This window comes from Harmonia axyridis, chromosome 5 (genome assembly GCF_914767665.1).
Source record: "Harmonia axyridis chromosome 5, icHarAxyr1.1, whole genome shotgun sequence".
In the NCBI taxonomy this organism is placed as follows: domain Eukaryota; kingdom Metazoa; phylum Arthropoda; class Insecta; order Coleoptera; family Coccinellidae; genus Harmonia; species Harmonia axyridis.
The window spans coordinates 12,492,031-12,503,031 of record NC_059505.1 but is presented as its reverse complement, the minus strand read 5'-3'; positions in this window follow the sequence as shown (position 1 = coordinate 12,503,031).

Below are 11,001 nucleotides of genomic sequence, written 5' to 3'. Positions count from 1 at the left end.
AGGAATCTGAATTGTTCACCGAACAGTGGAAAGTTGGACGTATTCCTTAATCCAAAAATGCGTCGTCCGGCTAGCAGACCGTAGATTTCATTAACGAACTTTTAAGGCCCTTGAGGGACATAACTTGGTCTTTCAAAACTAAGAAGCTGTCAATATTGAATTGTTCAGATTTATTTTTATTAGAGAAATTATTATATGCAAATTTTTAATTGTAGTTGAGTACACTTTATGACCCTATTTCGAGAATGTAAAGTGGTATCATCAACCAAAATAATCATATGGAAAAATAAAATATCAAGTGAATAGTCAAAATAGCGAATGAAAACACAAATAGAAATATCTACTCTACATTTCGGATTTCACTTATGATTCGATCCTCGTTAAAAAGTGCTTTAAATTACACCTGATACAAATAATTTTCCAACAAGAGATTTCATTTTGATATTCAAAAGAACGATTATATTTTAAGAGAAATCAATGAAAGTTTATTTTATTGTAAGAAGGGAAATCTGCCATTAATTATGGAAAATTATATTTATTTATTTATTCATAACAAGAATTAGCCAAATATCTGCTACATCTACGGTAGCAGCACCATTTCCTTTTCATGAAATTCCCAATTCGCATATTTGCGGCTGTATGATCTCTATAACCTCACGAATTCTATGGATACAAAGAAAATAGTCTAAAGGTGTTGATTCAGAAGATCTCTGTGAGCGAATTTACCTTGCAAATTTTTCTTTCGATTATAATGTTGCTTTTGTGGCAAATAGCTCCGTTGTTGTAAATAAACGTCGTCCAGATCAAAATCTTCGAAATCTAATGTGATATCGTTTGGGAACACCTAATTCCCAAGATTGACGAAGAATCGACAAACATGGGTTTTTGTCAACTCAACAGACTACACCAGCAGCAATATTCTCAGTTGTTTTTGAGCGACGTACACGACTTCGATTCTTCTTATTACTAGTTTCGCGGCCGTGTTGTTTCTTGAAGAGGTGATCACAATTGGCCACCGAGATCTTGCGATTTACCACCTTTTGACTTTTTTCTTTGGAGCCCCGTAAAAGATATGGTATGACGAAGCTCCACAGTCGATTCAAGCCATTGAATATGGATTTCATCATGAAGTCATTGAGGGCATTAAGCTGCAAATGTGCGAATTGGTCATTGAAAATTTCATGGAAAGATTATGGTGCTACAAACGTAGACGTGCCGGCCATCAAGGTTAATGGCATACCTTCCTCTTAACAATTTGAAAAATATCCATTGACTTCTCGTAAATGAAATAATCGTTTTATTTTCCAAACCAAAAATGAATCCTAATATTGGACAACCCTTTAGAAGACCTTAAATTTTTTTTCATCCCAATGGTGAGCACAATACTTCCACCACTATCTAGAAAGCAAAAATGGATAGCACTGTAATTATTCTGTGAATTGTTTCCAATGTGTTCTACTAGTGACATAGTATAAGGAAAGGATAGTAAGCCAACCGCCGTTTGACGGCAAGGAATTAGTCACCAGGGGTCGCTACTGTAGTTGGATTTGGATTTGGAGAAGTAACTCGATAATAGATAGCGCTGAAACATGAGCTATAGATGGCGCAGAAATAATACGATAATTCATTCAGTGGCGTGGTTGAACAGGGGCCGCATGACATTGCCAACGATTTTTATGTTATTATTAATTTATCACAAATACACGCCACTGGCGTAAATGCTTATTACAGAGCAGAAAAAATATCAAAATATAGAAATCTTCTGACCACTCTATTTCAAATATTTTAGTTCTTCAAAATAACACCGATTTTTTCAGAGGGCTCCACTTTACGGACTAATTTTTGACAGTAAAATTGTAAAATTGTACGTGAGTACAACTAGATGGCGCTCAACATAAACAAAATCGAAAAAAGCACTACACTGGCTTACTATCCTTTCCTTATACTATGCTAGTGAATAACCTCAATTTATAATTATCATTTAAAATTGATGAAGGTTTGAGTGTTTGAGATCTAGTTTAATACTTACAAATTATTTGAGTGAAAAGTGATTATACTTGAACAAATTCCTTATATTATTATCTGAAATAAGGTAGCCCTGGAGTCTTGGTAACCATGACTAACGTTTAGGATATCTAGTTTCTGTAAGATATAACCGAACCAGCAAGAAAATCTAAGGTAAAAACTACCGAAATCTCGTTTGTTTCAGGAAGTTTGCTTCTTCAGCTTTCGACCAATAAAGTAATCTAGACAAAATTATATTTTCAACTTGGACAAAACTTCCGCAATCGTTAGAACTTAATATCCGGCAACTTTCCGAAAATAATAAATAAGGCGCGACTCTAGCTAACTTTTCCGCTTTTCTCAGATAAAAAGTTCGGCGAGGACGATACGAAAACAGCAAAATGAATAGAGAGAACGAAAAGAAACAGAAAAATACGCTTAGTGAACACGAACTCCGTTCAACAAAAATTATAATCATAATTTCAGCTGCAGATACATATCAAATGTTATAAATTAGCAATTCTGCAGGCTGTTACGAACTTCTGGAGTTTGAAATTTAGATATTCACTTCGGCGTTGCGTGTTTTTTCTAACTTATTATTATTCGTTTTCCCATGGCCTTCTAGGATTATATTAAAATGCATTTCGATTCTTCCGACGATAACTTTGGTAATATTCTCATCAGGGGAAGACGAGAATTATTCAATTGTTTTTCAGTATTTTGTTTCCATGGTTACTTGATTATCGTGATGCTAGGTGCTACTCGATCTTTTGTCGTGCGTCCGTGTTTTTGTATCGAGGAGATTTACGTGATGAAATGGCGTTAATTAGAGGATTATGATGTTGTTAGTGGAACGAGGAAGTACAGATGGAGATGTTTCTTGCGGAAGGTGGAGTCACTCTGTTTTTCTCATTAATTACTGCAGACTTGTTCAGGATTTGAATTCTATTCGATTTAGTGGAAAATTCGCTTGAAATGCTCACTCCCACGAATCACCGACTGCAACTCGCTTCTGTCATACAGTTATTACAATTTATAATAGTTATTTTTAATACAAGTGCAGAAGGCATTGATATTCCTCCACGAGTTCAAAATTCAAAAACGAGCCACGAAGTGGCGAGTTTTGGAATGAACGAGTGGTAGAATGAGCCTTCTGTACGAGTATTATACATTATTTTCTCTAATTCATTGCATTTTCATTGAAATTAGTGAAATATTTCCATAAATATAATTTAGTGATTTTTGCATTGAAAAATGTTGGTTGGCAGAACTGATTTCTTTAAGGCAATTTGATGAATTGACAGATAAAGCCGTAGCGGAAAGTTCGGAGTGCCAACATAGAATAATAAAATATAACCATGAAAACTGTGCGTTTCTGATATATTCTCGCACGATTTTGTTCTACAAGATGTGGAAGAAAGAACGGAATAACCACAGAATTAGAGAAATATATTATTCATATTAATAATGCAACACAGACGAATAAAAATAGAAATGTTATACATAGTGAATAAATGCGACAAGCTTCAGAAAAAAATAATTACAGTTATTTGCTTTATGATTTCGTTTTGTACAGTGTGTTGAAGTTTTTCTTTGAACTGACTATGTATACAGGGATCTGCAATAATGCGTTAAGCTTCCATAGTTGCCGAACAAGGTTTCTTAGTAATTTCGTTGGAAAGAAGGCTCCTCGTGCTTTCATTTCTGCATCTTAGAAAATTATTTTCTACTACTTTGCTTCCGTCGTTTTTTCCGAAATTTGAGGCTTTATTGTAAAAATCTGGCTATACATTTATGTCTCAAAGTATTGTCCATCATTGGCCACTAATTTCTTCTATCTTTCGGGCTGCGTAAGAATCCCGCGTAAAAAAAACTGGCCATCTTTTGAAACGATTCACGAATCGATCCAATTTTTACTTCTTCATAAGAATAGAAGTGCTGGTCAGCCAGGCCGTGTGACATTGATCGAAACAAGTGGTAGTCCTAGGGAGCAACGTCTGGAGAATACGACAGGCGGGGTAGGACTTCAAATTTGAACGATTCCAAGTTCTTAAAGCGTTGGAACTACTCTCGGCAAGTTCGTTCGATAACAGTTGCCCCACCATAGGTATTTGAGAGTATTCGATGAACCTTAATCGCAGATTTCTTCATATTCAAACAGAAAATTAAAACCTCTCGGAAATGACGAGAATTTTGCTCATTAGCTGACATTTTTAATAGAGAATAACTCTATAATGCAGACACAAATCGACTAATATTTCGATGGCGTTATGTTTACAAATACCTGAGCTTTTTGTATGACATCCACGATCTATTTATTTCGACTACCACTTACCGCTACAGCCATCTATTGCAAAACGTCGGAAGCAAAGTTGTACACCTAATAATATACAGGGTGTTCCAAAAAATTGTTTTCAACAAATGGGTGATTTTTTTTAAATAGATCACCCCATATATTTTCAAATCATTATTTCTCGATATTTTCAAATGTACGATATTGAACTTCTTCACGTTAATGTAGACAAATTTCACCAGAAGTACCCTTAGAGCTATTTCCACTCCTGGATCTTGCAGACTCGAAAATTGGATTTAAAGGATAATCGAAACAAGCATTGACGAAAGTGCATCTTTTCAGATGGTGGTTATTCTGAAAGATATGACATAAGTCCGAAAAAAGTACAATTTTGACACTTATTCATCTCCACTTTTCATTGGGAAAAATTGATGACCCATCACTTCCTGTTGAAAATTTCCATTGTGAAAACAATGACTGAAATTCAATATTGATTTTCTTAAAGCAAATATTTCAATTTTTAGTATGTATAATTTGGAAGACCCTCGATAAGAAATTTCAATTATTGAAAGGAAACAATTTTTCGAAATGAATTATGGATTGAATTTGATAACTAGCAAATACATACAATGAATTTTTCCAGTTAGAAAAGGAGTTCCAGAAAATAATAATTAGACTCTGGGTAAATAGCTGCATAACTTATGCATATTCGAGACATTTTTGAGTTGAAGTGCATAGGTATTCAAGTCATTTTCTAATTTATCTGCATATATAATTATCAATGTAACTATAGTACTACCTTTCCTCTTCTGTAAATACTCATATTTTGAAAACATTATTTCTTGTAACAGATATTAAATTTGAGATGAGGTCATATTTGATTATTTTAGAAATAAAATGCTTCAAATTCACTTTTTGTTCGGTCAAAAGAAGTGGAGGTAGTATGGAATGGTGATATGTGGTAATATGAAATAGAGCAAATACTAAACGCAAAATATTTTACTACAATGTATTTGTTTCCAAAAGTTTTTCTTTACGGGTGTATGCTTCCAAAGCCCATATATTGCACATCACCCATATTTTCCTATCTTTACAGCTTTACTTATAGAAAATTTTCTTGTCAAACACACCTCCTGATTATTGGTTGGCTTTTTAGTACTTCCTTGTTAGGTGTCGACGTTATTATTTCAGTCACGTATTTTTTTTTTCATATGGCATGATTCATATTACCAGCGTTCCGAAATTCAAATGAATAAGCTGTATTTATTATCACGGCCAATATCAATTCAAGTTGTCAACCTTATACTTTAGTACCTTATACTTTATACAAACTCACCGTGTTCTAAAACAGACTTATTTTCAGAAAGGGTACCTAATCACAAATAATTAATTCTCGCCATGTCCAAACTTCAAATACATCGAAAACATAAATTTAAATTTACTATAGGTAGTTGTTGTCTTAGCTCTAGTTTTTGCTCACAGAAGAATTCTACCGCTTTAAGGACTTCTCTGATAGCCATCTAATCAAAAATTATTCGAAGTTCCATATCACCCGACTATTCCATATAAACCGATTTTACTTTAGTAATAATCGAAATATTGCTGAGCAATTCATTAACATTTCTACATTTCAAAATGGATCATCCTCAATAGTTTTTTTCGACAAACCACCTTCCTGTTTCCGTCGTTCCAATCTCGATATAGATTTTAATATGCAGGAAGCCATCAATAAATTTGATCCGATTTAATACTGAATTTCATTATCCTCTTGTCTCGAGCAACTGTTATGCAAAATTTTAGCTTCCAGCGAACTGGCAAAAAAAAATAGTTTGAGGCCAAATTATAAAATCCGTTTCAACGGGCAGCAAACAAGCGTTCTCCGTTATATGTACAAGCAGACTTCCTAATAACATCGTTGACCCAATTTTTGATTAGACATTCGTCGGATTTGACCTTATCAAGTTTGAACAATTGCAGTAGCATAAATTTGAGACCGAGATGTGCATTTCGGATGTATTCATTCCGATGATGACACTTTTGGCCCGATTAGATAAACTTTCGGTATGCAGTAGCGTAGATGTTAAAATTATTTCAAGTTAGGGTTTTAGAGTTTATTATACAGTCTGGAAAAGCCAGATCAATTCATTATCTTGATTACTGTACATATTTATGGAAAATCCCGAAACAGTGAAAGTTCTTTTTATTCTCTATTCATTTTTTTTCGAGAAAATCAAAATAGGAAAAAATTAAATCAAGTGATTAGCGAAATTCGGTAGATACCAAAAACTAAACTAAAGATAAATGTTAATGAAGTAGATGTTCAGTGTTCACGCACATGGGAACGCCTTGGCAACATCCTAACCTAAAATAAACATTTCTTTCAACATGTCAGCAATGATCGATCTAATCGCAAGCGTTATTCGATCTTTTGAGTCATTCGAAGAGGGGGTTTAGTTTTGCACATAATGCTTTCCACATATCCCCATAAGAAGAAATCTAATGAGTTCAGATCAGGGGATCGCGCTGGCCATTCGATCGTTCCGTAGATCTTGAGAATTTTGTTTAACATCAGGATACCTATAAATTTGTTGAAAATGGAATGACACCTTTATGATGCAGTGCTAAATAATTAGCATGGCTGTTAAAAAAAAAGTGCATTCATCGGAAAACAAAACGTCTACTAATTGGATAATACTGTTATTCAACATGTTCATCATTAGTTCACAAAAATAAATTCTCCTATCAAAATTGTCTTCCAAAAGCTCCTAAGTATAGGTATCGATTGAATGATTCAATCGAAACATTAACCAAAAGTTAATGAAATTCAAAAACAAATTAGACAATTTATAAATGACAACATAAAGTGCTTTACGTAGTTTTCATGTTACCATCTGAAAAAAAAAATATTATGTGTTTTTTTTCATTTTCTTTTTATCCCAACTTGATGGCTTATGAGTTTAGTATTATCGTAATAAGATTTGGTAATATTCGAATGAATGTAATGAATAGAAATTTTTTTCTAATTCAATTTTTGCAATAATCTTGAAAGCAACACAATTTTTGAATAGAGAATGAAGAGATCTTTCATATGATGTATCACAATCGCATACTTCTCATTTGATTTTAAAATCTGTCATCCTTTACATTTGACAAGTTAAAACTACGTCATTACTGAAAATGTACGATATACGCCACAACAACACATGGAAATCGTTAGAATTTACAACGAAATGGTGAAAATTTGTAGTCACAGTTCGAAAAACTAAATCCGTCGTGAAGCACCACCCTATAGGCGGCAATAGTGAAAATGAAAAAATTTTAGCTACTGTGAGAAGTTAGTGATGTGGTGAAGAATCTGAACCATGTGCGTCACTCAAGAACAAGTGAGATTATTGCTACTGCAGTCGTCGTGTTGACAAAATTCCATATTTGTCGATTCCAAGCCGATCTTAGGAATTAGGAATTGAAAGATATTGATGTGGACGACGTTTATTTTAAACAAGATGGCGCTACGTGCCTCAAAAGCCAGTAAATAATCGCAATTTTGGAAGAAAATTTTCCTGACTATTATTTCTGAAAGAGAAAATCACAATTGACCACAAAGACCTTATGATTTAAGACCTGGAGGATTTTTTGATTGGATGTTGGAATATTCAACTATCCAGACCTAGTAATGAATAATCAGAAGTATATCTCATAAAAACGAAGCTCTTTTGCAAAATTCCTTCAAGATTCCCATAATCGGTTTGAAGAAAACGTCGAAGAACCATTTTTGAAAGTCGAATTCTTGGATTTCATTCGATAATTAATATTTCTTTAGTGAGATTCGGTAACAAGAATCTACGAAACAATAATATCGTCTCTAGAAAAACTACGACACTGCTTGTAACACTCTGAAATCAGTACGAGTGATGTAATACGAAGATAAAATTGCATTAAACGAAGCTGACCTCCATTTTCGAAACCGGCATTTTCTCGGATTCTATTACAAAAATATCTACAAGACTGGTTTTATCAACGAAATTTCAACGGATCAATAGCTACGCCTCTGGCAAATTCCTCGGGCACAGCCGAAATGAATGCATTTCGGACATCGTTTCGTGATTTAATTCTATGACCCAACGAATGCAGCAAACCACTAAATTTTGAATGTTAATCGATCCGTAAATTCGTAAGTAGACAAGTCACATCACGCGATGGCTTAAATATCCACACATTTAATTATTTCGATAGCTCCAAACAATGCAGTTAAAATAATATACCGCCGGTAGAAACAATTAACGTATATATCGCAAGGTAATTTTATGTCGGACGGGATCATAACGTAATTTATACGACGAATTGCGAGGGTTATAGAGATGGGCGTGACAATTATGTAGCGATTTAGTGGACTACACGGAAACAACGGATATGCTGCATTTTGTCAAGCTTGCCTTACAGTCGCAAGCTCTTGAGCTTCTAAAAATAACGAAAGAAGCAACTAGGACAACACATGATGATCTAAATTTTTTTTTTTTTTACATGCGAAAAGCAAAACTTTATTGAACTATATTTAGTGGAAAAAGAAGTTCTTCATTGCACTAGTGCAATAAAGTTTTCATTGCACGCATCTGTCATTCTACTTCAACGTGCTGTCATCATGACAAACATAAACGTTCAAACCCACTACATATTTATCAGATATGCTGTTCATTCATATTGTTCATTCACTTTCAACATTGAGGGTAAAAATAAAGTTTGAGTTAAATTGTTCGTAACGTATTAGTTCCTGTTTCAATGCAAATCGATATTAATAATAAAATATTCAAGTTGCGCTTTTCATTTTCCTACACCTAGTGTCGCACCTCAATAAATTATTTTTTGCTTTTTTCATGAACGTACAAAAAATGTTGTATGCAACTCGTGCAAAAAATGTTTATTGCACTCGACGTGCATAAATAACTATTTGTCTATGGTTTCGACAATTGAGAATGTCAAACTGTGTTGACATTTCTGTCTGGAAATTCATCATGAATCGTTTGACGCCAGAACAACGCATCCAAATTTTGGGAATTCATTTACTTCGAAAAAAATTTTTCTTTTCGCGAAGTTCATATTAGGCCAATTGAAAAGTCCCCGGTCTGATATACAGATGGCGGTGCTAGTATCAAATCCATATGATTTTTAGTTAGTACCAACCTTCAAACGATACGTGTCAAAAGTTGACAGCAGTCCGACCATTAGTTCGTGAGATATTGCATTGTGAGTGTAGCTACTTTTGTTATTTGAAAAAAGAAGGAAAAATATACAGTTGACGCAAAATCTTGGCTTGATGAAGAGTTTCAGGCGTCTGCGGCAGGAAAATTAACCATCATTGATTGGTATGCTAAGTTTAAATGTTGTGAAATGAGCACCGAAGGACGCCCAAAAGGGGCTGCCACCGACGAAAAAATCTAAAAAGTTCACAAAATAATTTTGAATGATCGTAAAGTGAAGTTGATCGAGATATCAGACATTGTGAAGATATCATCTGAACATGTACATCAATCATATCATTCACGAATATTTGTACAGGAGAAAGCTATGTGCAAAATGGTTGCCGCGCGAGCTCACAATCGATCAAAAGCAACAACGTGTTAATGATTCTGAGCAGTGTTTGAAGCTGTTTAAGTGAATTTTTGCGTTGATATGTGACAATAGATGGAACATGGCTCCACCATTTCACTCCGGAGTTCAATCGACAGTCAGCTGAGTGGATTTCACACGATGAACCGAATTCAAAGCGAGGAGAAACACAATAGTCAGCTGGCAAGGTTGTTGCATCAGTATTCTGGGATGCGCAAGGTATAATATTCATTGATTACCACCAAAAGAGCCAGACCATCATTAGCGATCATTATATAGCGTTATTGGATCGTTTGACGGATGAAATCGTTAAAAAACGGCCCCATTTGAAAAAAAATGTTGCTGCTGTTTCATCAAGACAATGCGCCGTGTCACAAATTAATGAAAACAATGGCAAAATTGCATAAATTGGGCTTCAAATTGCTTCTGCATCCACCGTATTCGCCAGATCTGGCCCCCAGCGACTTTTTCCTGTTCTCAGACCTCAAAAAAATGCTCGCTGAAAAGAAATTTAGCGCCAAAGATAAAGTCATCGCCGAAACTGAGGCCTATTTAGAAGCGAAAGACAAACCGTACTATCAAAATGGTATCGAAAAGTTAGAAGATCGCTATAATCGCTGTATCGCCCTTGAAGGCCACTAAGTTGAATAATAAAATCGAATTTCGCCAAAAAAATGTGTTTTACTATGGTAGACCGGGGACTTTTCAATTTGCCTGTTATAACATGGATTTTTTTTCAGAAAAGATATCCGATGATATCCAAAGTTAATATTTGTTTTTCTCGTATTATAAGTTATTTTTGTGTTATCTGTTAGAACTTCAGTTTTATTTATATATCAATATACCTATTAGGAATTCATGCAAGTATGAGCCGTAAACCATCAAAAAACCTTGCTGTCTAAATTTTTCTCTGCATCATTCCCTGCAGCTCATGTTCAGGAGTAATCTTACATTAATCTGATTGACAAGGACAGACTTTATCCCTGAATTCACTCCCCAAAATATTATACCATATCTCATCAGAGATTCATAGTTTGCATAGTTATAGTATAATGTCCTGTTTGTATCATTTTCAATATATTGTCCACTGTAGAAATTTA